Raw genomic sequence first — 12,608 nt, 5'->3', positions numbered from 1 at the left:
GGACCGCTCTTCAGTTTACACCTGACCCTGACATCCGGACAGCCCTTCCTTGAATGCCTTTATAACCTACTCCTTTGGTTCTCCTTTGAACCAGCTTTGCCAGCCTGCTGGCTCCCTCATTAATATATTAAATCAATCTTTGATACATGTTCATTCACTATTTGTGTGTCATAGATTTAACTTTTGAAAATTACACTTTGACAAAGGGCTTACTCTCTTTCACCAAAAATATTCTAAAGGTTTAAGGAAACTTTGGTCGGTTTCATAGTAACAGCTTAGCAAATACTTCTAACTGGTGGCGCAAAGCAAAACTTTTACATCCAAATGGTCACAAAATCACAAGTGAGGTCACACTTCAGTAGGATACATTTAGATTTTTAACTTCGGGTACTCCATTTGTCTTTCGCTCTGGTTGACAGTTAACGTATGCCCAGGAAAAAGCAGACTCCTTTCATTAAAAAAGGAGAGAGAGCTGCCAGTGGAAGAGATTAATTGCTTTCTTCTCAATGATCAATTATTGAAAACATGCCCCACTCAAGGCCCTACTGAACCTTGCTTGCTTTGCCGTCACTGAGGCATGGCCAACGTCAGCCATACGCCTTGTTGATGGTATGCTCTTGAACTCACTGTCTGCAAACCCCCGAATACCATGAATTGGGTAAGTAAGAACATGTACGTCCCAGCAGTTTTACATGAAAGCTGTGAAATTAGTAACAGGCATTTTTTAAAATCTTGAATCTTAAAAAAGGAAAAATCTTAAAAAAGGAAAAATTAACAGGAGCTGCCTGGGTTGTAAACATAGCATGGAGTAGGAGGGGAACAAAGTGTGGAAGTGTCAAATAAGGGTGAAAACAGAACAGTATTTTAGCAGCACGAACAGGGATGGGGTGGCAACTATTTCTCCAACTTTCTGAAAACAGCAGACAACATTTTATGTTACAAGTTCATTTCAGTAACCTTCCGTCTGCCTGTCCTTTCACATTGCCAAACCCTTAGCAGAATAGGTAATACTTAAAACTCTGCCCAAAGGTGGGCTTAGGGCTAAAATGCAAACAATGCTTTCTTCTTTTCTATCAGTAGACTGAATATCTCTGCGGGGCTACTGCTCACGTGGGTGTTTTAATCAATTCATGCCAGTAAGAGAGGGAGGGACAGTAAGCAAATGTGATCAATGTTTTCATTTTGGTTTTGAGTTAACACGAGAACTTCAATTGGGGGCCAGGAGCCTCAGGGTAGGGGTCCTTCCTTCTCTTTTTTAGGGCAGGCATGGGATTTTGGCTCTGGCACTCGGCCAACCGGTCAACCCATCACAGGCTATGAGGAGCCCTTTTGAATTTGCACAGTGACGTGGAGGCTCTGCATGGCTGGGACCTGGGTTACACCTGCTCATTTCTGGTGATGAGGGCCATGTGCTCCAAAAGTGCTACTTTACCCTTAGCCAGCTCAAAACCCTAGTCTACCCTACCTGGGCCAGCAACTCCCCTGCTACCTCCCACGGTGCCATGTGCTAGAGCCGGGGGTGGGATGGACTCAGGGTATGGAGCTCCCAAGCACTTCATGATGGATTACTAGTGTGAATACCAAATACTTGCTATTTTCTGTCTCCATCCTCTACTCCAACTACATTTTAAAAGAATCTTATTTCATCCAAGATGTTATTCATTTCCTCGAATCCTTTCTCCATAGAAAATATAAAGGTAGACTTTAACATAGGGTCTTCCCAAGCCACAAAAATTCCACCACAGAGTGGGGGTCTCATTGAATCTGCTTTTGCTCTGAAACCGAGAGCAATGTGTTTGAAAGTACCATCCACTGAAGCTCAAAAGTACTATATGCTGTAGCCCAGAGCTCAAAATAGCAGAACAGAGACTCAAACAATAATGTGAGGGGGCAGCTTCTCACCAGAAATAACCATTTGCTAATGCATCATCCTGGAAGCAAATACTAAGCTTCAAAAACATATTTAAATAGTTTTTCACATTCACTTCTACATGCCCATCAAAATCAATGATCATTTCTGAGAAAGAAGATAGAGGTCCATCCGGATGGCAGAACGGGCCCCCAACCGACGGCACTTGAGGGCTTGTACTGAATTCAGAGTTTGAATTTATAATAATAGGTCAAGAGCTTTAGATGGAAAGGAATCGCTTCAGAACCTCTTTTTATTTATTTATTCTTTATTTTTTTTAAAGATTTAATTTATTTATTTGAGAGAGAGAGTGACAAAGATAGCGAGAGAGCACAAGCAGGGGGAGCAGGAGAGGGAGAAGCAGGCTCCCCACTGAGCAGCGAGCCTGACGCAGGGCTCCTGGGATCATAATTCCTGGGATCATAACCTGAGCCGGAGGCAGATGCTTAACCAACTGAGCCACCCCGGCGCCCCATGGAACCTCTTTTATTAATAAACCTTTGACCGCATAGTAAGTTTGTTTTTTTAACACTTGTGGAATTCCATGTGCAAACAATATTAACTATAATAAGCTCAAATAACAAAGGTATTACTGAGAATAGTATTTCTTGCTCAACACCTACCAAACGTTCATCTCAGTCTCTCTGCGCCAGCGCTTTGCTCCCAGCTGAGCCTCCCACACCCCTGCAGGATGGACACCTCGGCTCACCTCCCGCCAAGCCCGTCCTGCTTCCCTGGCCCCACTTAGGCTCGACCTCCTGATGAAGCTACAGCCTCCTTAGTCCCCTCCCCCTCTGCTTCCTCGGGGCTCAGAACAATTACTGACATCTGATTCCTATTTAGTATATGTTGTCCTGTATCTTATACCACCATTGTGATTTTCTCCTTATCTCAACTGTAAGCTTATTGGAGGCAAAGATCACCTTTCATGCCATTTCATGTCTCCCGCAATCTTTAGAGAGACGGCAAATTCTTGTCCCTTTCCTTCTATCTCATACTGCTGGTGTCTAGACAGTGTGGGCAGAGCCCAGTGCCTTTGCCAAGCATAAGGAAAGAGCACTTCAGCATGACTTTGAGCCAGTACCCTCCTTCCTTCTGAAAGCACCTAATTGGCATCAAGACAGTGGTGCCAATGTGGTAACTCCACCCTCCCCCAACCTCTCAAGTGTTTTAAGACTCTGAACTTTATCAGCAATCGAAATTAACTGTAATTCAACAACGCCAGAGACCATTCCCGTGCACAAGTGCTAGGTGCACGGTCAGACTATAGCAGTACCATGAAGGACCCAAGTACAGAGCATAAGACTGTGATTGGTTAAGAACTCCATCATCTCAGGTGCATGGGAAGGAACCAGAATGGGTTCACAGGGCAGCAACCGGAATAATTAAGGGGCTGCGAGAGAACACTTATGGAAAAAAAAAGTAGATGAAATTGGGATTAGACCAAAGAAAAAGAGGTCAAGGTAATAATGGTCTTTAAGTGTACAGTGAGTTATTTTAAGGAAATCAATAATCAGCTCTTTTCCAGCTAGGGAGGCCAAAGTGGAGAAAAGTTTGTTTTGTATGTATCAAGAGATGTAGGTTAGAGAAGTTCCCAGCTATAAGCTGTAGTACAGCCGAAGGAGGCTGTACTGTATCTACGGTTTGGAAATATTTATGACACAATAAATGGCCTTTCTATCCAGGATAGCAAGTGCACTTGTTCTTTTGGATATGGACAATGTGATAATGTTACTTTCTTGACCTTTCTTGTCTAGGTCAAATCACAGGGATTACATTGCAATGAAAAGAAAACTGAATTCATAATTTTACCACATTCTAAAGTTTTATTTTAGAAAGAGGATATAAATATAAAGTGTTAGTTCTTATAGCATATAAATTAGAGAATACGATTTTACTTTATTTTTTAAAAGATTTTATTTATTTATTTGAGAGCAAGAGTGCAGGTGATAGAGCATGAGTGAGGGGTACAGAGGGAGCAGGAGAAGCAGACTCCCCGCTGAGCAAGGAGCCTGATGTGGGGCTCGATCCCAGGATCCTGAGATCATGACTTGAGCCAAAGGCAGACACTTAACCGACTAAGCCACCCGGGCACCCCTACAATTTTACTTTTAAAAAACTGAATAGAGTTAGCTGCAATGCACACAATTACCAAAATATGGAAAGAGCCTAGATGTCCATCAATAGATGAACGGATAAAGAAGATGTGGGGTGTGCGCATGTGTGTATATATATGTATGTATTCCATATTCTATATATATATGGAATATTACTCAGCCATCAAAAAGAATGAAACCTTGCCATTTGCAATGACATAGATGGAACTAGAGGGTATTATGCTAAGTGAAATAAGTCACTCAGAGAAAGACAAATACCATATGATTTCACTCATATATGGAATTTAAGAAACAAAGCAGATGAACATAGGGGAAGGGAAGGAAAAATAAAATAAGGTGAAAATTGAGAGGGAGGCAAACCATAAGAGATGTTGAACTCTAGGAAACAAGCTGAGGGTTGCTGGAGGGGAGGTGAGAGGAGAGAAGGGGTAATTGGGTGATGGGCATTAAGGAGGGCACATGATATAATCAGCACTGGGTGTTATATGAAACTGACGAATCACTAAATTCTACCTCTGAAACTAATTTAAAAAGTACATTTAAAAAAACCCTAAATACAGAAAATCCTTAATCTGTATATCCAGCTCACCACCTTACAATTTTCATCCATCTTACTCCATAAAGATCCTCGTACTTTATAAATGCACATATTCTATATGGAATGATCTTGACCTAGTAAACATCCTCCAGACTCCAAGATGGCAAATATGGAAGGTGCTGTTACAGATGGAATGTTTATCCCAAGCCCCTTTACAAAACTCAGTCTTTAAAGAGTAATTCTTGAAAAATGTACTGCAATTCATTGACATTAGTAAGAGTTATAGCCTGAATTTTCTAATGGTTTTACATAAACTCCTTAAAAATAAGTTTGGTGTTCATGGGCTCTCTTAATGATTGACCATTATAGAGGACAAGGAGTTTTTTCAAAGCCATCAAAAGGTGACATTTTCCACATCCTCTAACACATTGCCGAGACTCTCATCGCTAAGCAGCAACCGTCTCTATTAAAACATAACTCAATATAACAATTTCTGCCAATACGATCTTGAGGGAAGAGCTTACATGACCTGATTCTTAAAATTTTCCAGATACCCAATGTTCAGAAGTCTTTTTAAAACTATGTGACTATAAATAACATATAACACTAATTCCATTTTTGAAAAGGAATAGCTACTATAATTAATGTTTAAAATGTCATCTTTCAAATGACAATGGGAACATCATGGTTCCATTCACTTTTGTAGGAAGCCGTTTGCCTGAATGAAGGCCAATGTCAAGTTTAGCCGTACCCCTGTCTTCACCATCTGCTGCCTTGAACGATGTAGCCCTACCCCTGACCACAGCTAGCACGCACCCCCTTTCCAGTCCCGGGAAGGTTATTAAGTTTTCCGGAGCATCCATGCTTTATCATATGCTGCTTCTCCCCAGCAACATCCCCAGACCACTGAGCTCTAGGTGGCTTCTCAGCCTCTGACTCAGCACACCTGGGCTATGGACCATTCGCCTGCACTGGTCTGCTGCCAGCGAGGGTTCCACTAGTAAGCACATTGCTTGCCACCCGGTCACAGGTTCTTCAGAAGAAGGTCCCATGTCATATAGCCCTTTCAATCCTCCACAGACCAGCACAGTGAATGATAGATGCTAGATGCTCTGTAAACATTTCACATGGTAAAGATTTGAAGGCCCTCAAGCATCAGTATTACCAGGTTGATTTATGTAAAAATCAAGTGACTTTTAGGAAGAAAAGAATACAAATTACAAATCTATTCTTTGGAATAATGGAGTCCATTTAGTTGACGTTTTTTACTGGGAAGAATAAGGGGTGGTTGTATTTTTAGCCTTTAGTTGTCAGCTTAAACTTTTTTTTAGAGAGGTGGGGGTGGGGGGGCCTTTCCTGACCACCTCCCCCTCCCCCCACCATAAACACACCAAGATCCTCCCGCTGCAAACTCACATCTTTGTTCCTGCAGCTTTTTGTTCTCCCTTTGTTGCACTGATCACACTTGGAAGTCCTATTTGTATGATTATTTGAACATCTGATTAATGTGTTGTCTTAGTCCATTCAGGCTGCTCTAGCAAAAAACCAAAAAAACAAAACAAAACAAAAAAACCATACACTGAGTGACTTATAAACAACAGTCTGCAGGCTGGAAAGTCCAACGAAGTGGACACAGAGGTGAGGTCTGACCATGGGACGCTCCAGCGTTCAGGGAGACGAAAAGAACCAGCAATATGACTGGTCCAATGCTTGCTTTGAAAAGCCTGAGGACAGTCTCAGCTTCCTCCCGTCCTCTATAGTATAAACGCTCCCACAACCTTTGTTGTCCAAATCATTTTCTTAGAGAACGGGAACTTCCTCGATCAGGTTGGGTAAACTTCAGCATACCCTTTCTCAAGAAATAAGCTTTCAAGGACATGGACTAAGAGGTGTCAAGAACTGTAAAGAACCTGAGATTTTATTTGCAAGCTAGCAGGTGACCCTGCCCTAGCTTTACGGGTGCTGGCAGAAGACGTAAAGCCCTGGGTCCGAAGCGAAAGCCTTCCCTGCTAAGAGCAGGCAACACAAGCTTCATATTTGTCACTGGTCTTCCAGGCCCCGTAAGTCCCCAGACGCAAGAGAAGTGCATGCGTGTGCAATGAGTTTGTTTCCCAGCCGAAGAACCCTGAGCTTAGGAAACCCCAATCTTTTACAATCAGCCACAAGCAAACCTGTCCCAACTTTTGCTTCAGGTGTAGATATTATTTCTAATACACTAGACAGCAAACAAATCTACCCTCTACTCCAGAGGGACAATATCTTCCAACTTGACTCTACAAACAACCTTGAAAAGAAAACTCAGAACAAATGGCTACTAGCACCTCTGTTCACAAGAGACCCATAGATAATCAGCTCCCAGTAAGAGAGTATATTTAAGAGAGTATATTAAGCAGTATATTTTGGAGAATTTATGAGCCCTTTCTCTGTTCCAGCTGGGCATTCAAAACCTCAACTATTTAAAAATCTAAATTGTATTTATTTGACTGGGTAACACTTTAACATGGTACAAAATTCAGAAGGATTATCCTTTATAAACAAAAGATGGCATGGAAGCGGTTTCTCATTTGCTGTGAGAAGGGACCACATTTATAAAAGACTTCTTTTCCTTGCATTCTGGTTAAATCTGCCATTTAATAAATTTCTGAATGACTAATATTCTCTAAATAGGTATTAAAAGCCCAAGCTCAGCTCCTAGGAGATCTAAGAAACCACTTCCATTTTACTGGAGTTTTATCAGTTTCCTTCTTGAGGCCCTTAACAACCCACATCCAGTCTGCCCATGTAAGCCCAGAGGAGAAAGCTCAGGGTCTAAACCCGTACAAACACTTAGCATCAGCAAGATCCTCACCAACAGCTCCCAGCACCATCTCTTAGCCGCTCTACTTGCCAGGCAGATGCTCAGCTCTGTCATCAATGATAGAAAGCTTTCCTAACACCCCTTCTTTCTGGAAGATGATGTTAGTGTCTAGTAACCATAAGAGGACATATATGATTTTAAGCACTTGAGAAATCTTGTAGACTAGCTATGCCATTAGGAACATTTACGAATACTCAAGTTCCAAAGAAATACACGGTTATTGTTCATTCATTCATTCATTCACCTTACTGAGCACCTACTATGCTGGGCATTGTTCTAGGCACCAGATATATAGTAGTGAACAAAAGAGACAAAAGTCTCTGCCCCCAAGGAACTTACTGTCTAGTAGAGGGTGAAGATAAATGAATAAAATATTACATAATGCTAAACGTTAAGGGAAAAAAGATAAAGCAGGGAGAAACGTGATACAGGGAGGAATTAAAATCTTATACAGGATATTCCAGGAAAGGCTCACTGAAAACAAAATATTTGCCCAACGGCCCTTCTTGATCTTCTTTCTCTCTGGTCCCTGGTTTGTTCGTTTGTTCTATCTATCTATCTATCTATTATTTATTATGTTTTTTGGTCCCTGGTCTTTTCTAAATGCTCTAGAATTTTTTGGCAGAAAAATGAATCTAGGGCATTATTTTGAATGCTCAAGACAAATAATAAAAATTATAACAAACAATGTAATGTATCAATATGATAAGCCATATACAAAATTGCAATTAAATATTAAATACATAATTAATTAAATATATAGTTAAATATTAACTGCATAATATTTAAATGGACTTCTTATTCTCTCATGGAGCATTATTACAACCATGATGAGGACAAGGTCATAATTAAAAAACTATCCCATCCCTGGGTCGGTATCAGAATGAACAGAGAGCAGTAAGGAACAAACTCCTGACTTGGGACGATTGCTGCGAATTGGAAAAGTGAGAAACAAAGCTACTGAGCACTCAAGACAAAGCACAGCTCCGTCCAGAACCCTGCAGCCATGTTTTACTCCCATTGGATTATTATAAAGAATAACAGAAGCTTTTGGGATTTCCTTTTCTTTTAATTATAGAACCCAGTGTTAATTGAAACACTTTCCCACTCTCCTCATCTCATTAGCAGGTGGGTACATTTCCCGAGGTTACAAATGGAAACTGGGTTCCACCTCCTTCAGAAGCTCTGTCACTCTCTGTCACTCCTTTCCTGCCTTTTGCCCTTTGCTAGGGCAATGTCACACACCATCATCTAGCTTCAGCCACCACCTAGATGCCGAAAGACTTTCAAATCCTTCTTTCTGGGGCGCCTGGCTGGCTCAGTTGGTACAGCATGTGACTTTTGACCTCAGGGTCGTGAGTTCGAGCCCCATGGTGGGGGTAGAATTTACTTAATTAAAAAAATTAAAAATCACCCTTCCTCCAACACAGACCAGTACCTGGATCCTGAGTGCTAAACTCACCGGACTCTGAATACACCATGTGTCCTCAGCCTCGATGTATCCCAAGCTGAACTCTCCGCCTGGAACGACCCTATGCAGTGCTCTTGTTCTTCCTTAGTGGGTGGCAACCATCTGTCCACACAGGCAGTCCAGCTGGAAACCTGGATCCTCTTCACTCCTCACATACGGTTACCAAATCCTATCAACCTTAACTTTAAATGTCTTTTAGATCTGCCCCCAATTCTCTATCACACCTGCTGCTACCTTACATTATTTCTACCTGGATGACTCTTCTATCTCCCCGAGTCTCCCTGCTTCCAGTTAGTGTCCTACGGATTTCTCCATCACAGCGTTTATTACTCAATATCATCAATGCTGCTTATTTGTATGTCTCTCCAAATACCCTCTGGGTCCTTTGAGGACAAACGCAGCGTGCTGTCTCTTCCTATTCTCGGCACTTAGCATAATATCCCGCAAGGAGTATGTGTCCAATTAACATTTACTAATGGGATAAATAACTCCTACACCATCAGATCCCAAGACGTCAGACATTTTAGGGAGATGGGTTCACCAACAAAATCCCTGCTCACCACCCTGATCCTGTGACAGCTAACCCTGTGAATTCACGGACTGATCACTAGTTGAAGTTCATGCTCTGAACTCTAGGTTCCTCCGAAGTGACCCTTTCTTACCTTCCTACATGTCTGGCTCTCATGGAAGATGTTTGCTATCCTCTTTCTCCCTCTCCTTTCAAAACCCATTCCTAGTAAGAGAGTTCAGCTCTGCTTTTTATTCCCATAGGTGTTGGCATTTTAGGAGGTTCTTTCTAATTATGGAAAACAGCCTCTGGCACCATTCAAGAGCTGTGAGGCTTTGGCAACAAGCTATATGAGTGAAGGAAACTGTGTGTGGGGGGGGGGGGAGAATTTGAAGGAGAAACTCTGATCTGGCCCCGAAATCAGAGTCAGAACCTGAATGTTCTTCCTCTGCACTTGGCTGGCTCTTGCCCCAAAGCCCAGGCTTGTTCTAGCAACTGCTCTCCACCCCACATCTTCTCTCCCAGGATATTAGCTCACTATCTGGACATGACACCTCTGCTTTAGATGGAACAGGCAGAAAACAAAACTGTTGTTTTTAGACTTAGCTGCAGTCTGGGCCATGTGGGCTAAGAGGAAGACAGCATATCTCAAGAGAAGACTTTTGTTTCTTCTGGGAAACCATCCTAATGAATTCATAAAAAGTAGAGACTCTATGAATACTTAGAGTCAGGGCAGTGAGGGAGCAGGAAACCGAGGTCCTAGGGATGGAGGCAAGAAGGGTAAAGAGAGGAAGACCCACCAAGATGGCGGCAGGTGGAGGTTCTGAATATGTATGAGAAATGGCCTTGGCCTGTACTTTCTGTTCACTTTTTCTGTAAACCTAAAACTGCACAAAAAATTAAAGCCTATGAATGAAGAGAAAGAAAGGAAGGAAGGAAGGAAGGAAGGAAGGAAGGAAGGAAGGAAGGAAGGAAGAAAGAAAGAAAGAAAGAAAGAAAGAAAGAAAGAAAGAAAGAGCGAGCCCTGGCCAATGATGAGCTTCTTGTTTTGGACATGGCCTAAGAATATTAGGACTGTTGTTGCCTGTTCCAGGCTATAACTTCTCTCCATTATCCCAATGGATAATGTCTGTAAAATTCAGTAAAGTCTGCTGAAAACAGCTGCCTTGTGTCCATGGTATTTTGGGAAATAAAGAGGCATGGTGGCCATCGTGGTGGGGTGAAGCAATGCACAAGGAGCAGCATTCACAAAGGCAAGCCAAGAACTTGGTACTGGAAAGAATTTGGAGCAAGAGGGGACCATAAGAATGCAAACCTCAAGGACTCTCAGGGTCCCTGGGTGGCTCAGTCGGTGAAGTGTCTGCCTTCAGCTCAGGTCACGATCTCAGGGTCCTGGGATCAAGCCCCGTATCGGGCTCTCAGCTCAGTGGGGAGTCTGTTTCTCCCTCTTCCTCTGCCCCCCACTCATGCTCTAATACATTAAAATCTTAAAAAAAAAAAAAAAACAACCTCAAGGACTCTCTAGAACTGTGTTGTCTCATACTGTAGCCACTAACTACAAAGGGCTTTTCTTTTTTTAAAGATTTATTTTAGAGAGAGAGAGAGAGCGCTCATGCAAGTGGGGGTAGGGGGAGAGGGAGAGAGAGAAACTTAGGCAGACTCCCCGCTGAGCACAGAGCCTGAGTCAGGGCTTGATCTCATGACCCTGAGATCATGACCTGAGCCAAATCAAGGGTCAGACACTTAGCTGATGAAGCTACCCAGGTGCCCCTACAAAGGGCTCTTGAGTACTTGAAATGAGACTAGTCCAACCTGAGATGTGCTAATAAGCTAGTATGAAAAAAAAAGTCAAATGTCTCAATAATTTTTACATTAATCATATGTTTGAAATGATAATATTTTGGGTATATAGAGATAAAAGACATTATGAAAATTAATTGCACCCATCCCTTTATACCTTTTTAATATAGCTATTCAAAAATTTAGAATTCCATACGTGGTTTGCACCATATTTCTACTTGGACAACATCACTCTAGAATCTTGGGGGAAAGGAATGAACTTGCCAGGGTATAGGGAATGAGGGGCTTAAGCTACTTTCTTTGGATATTAAAGAAAAGGGATTGGGGACATAAGACAACAGATATTGACAGATTAAGTGTGAGAAAATACAAATTTACAGGAATAGAAGACATTTATTTTAGTAAAGTTTTGTTAAATTCAAAATAGTTCCTACAAATAGCAAGCACTCCTAAAATATGATTCAATCTAGACAAACATTGGACTTTTCAGGAACACATTCGTAGCATGAAACAAAGTCTATGGGAAAACGTTCCAACATAAATAATTTACATTCAGTCTTTAGGTTTAAACTAGAAGAGAAAAATAGCAAGGAAGCTTCCAGCCATGGGGGATAAACACGTCTTCTAGTTCCTTCGTGTGAACAGTGACTACCCAGATCTGAGACTAACACTCTGTACTTCCAGTTAGAAATACAGAATAGATGCAAGGCCCCCGCTGCTTGAGGACCGTATCTATCACAGACCAAATCTACCCCTTGAGCCAAGTCGCAGGAAATTTATGAGCAAAAAATGAAACGGAATGTGATGCCTGACTCTTAGTCAACCAATCTGGATGTAACCAAAAAACATTTTGTCTCTTACACGCTAAGGGCTCTAATTCAGCACCTCTGGGTTCTCTGTGATACACACACATCGTTCTGTGTATATGCAATCAGCAAACTTCAGACCCAGGATGACTTAAGTATCACATGGTCTGGTCTCTTTATTGTACAGATAAGGACATGGGGCCACCAAGAGGTAACTTGCCTGAGCTCACAGAGAGACTCATTGGCGAGGGCAGGACTCAAGCCACAGAGAACGGCAGCACAGTCAGGACCCTGGGTGTGACCCTCATGTTTCCTGGTGGCCAACCTGAATTGTCTGAAAACGGGATTTCTGCTACTTACTTCTAGGGGTTTGTGGAAGAACTAAAGAATCCCTCCCTATAAAATGTGCATTACAGCCTTCCTGTCATGCTCAATGGGAGCTAAACTGATGTCCTCCCCTCCCCTTCTGTCTTTTCACCTGACCCATATGGCAATGCTCTTTCTCAGAAAAGTTTACCCTCGGTGAAACAAATAGCTGTGGACTCCAGACAAGCCCCCACCCCTCCTGCTTTTATGTAGTTGGCGGTCACTAGGTGGCCTGG

The 12,608-nt window shown here is 42.2% G+C and overlaps 1 protein-coding gene across 1 annotated transcript in view; it reads right to left on the bottom strand.

The window, feature by feature from the left end:
• LOC121101274 (actin-binding LIM protein 1-like) overlaps positions 1-12,608 on the bottom strand; it is a 190,164-nt gene that overhangs the window by 30,381 nt on the left and 147,175 nt on the right. The window lies entirely within an intron of this gene.

This window comes from Ursus maritimus, unplaced genomic scaffold (genome assembly GCF_017311325.1).
Source record: "Ursus maritimus isolate PB19 unplaced genomic scaffold, ASM1731132v1 scaffold_7, whole genome shotgun sequence".
NCBI lineage: Eukaryota > Metazoa > Chordata > Mammalia > Carnivora > Ursidae > Ursus > Ursus maritimus.
Note: the sequence above shows the minus strand (reverse complement) of the source record. Positions and strands in the feature narration are given on the sequence as shown.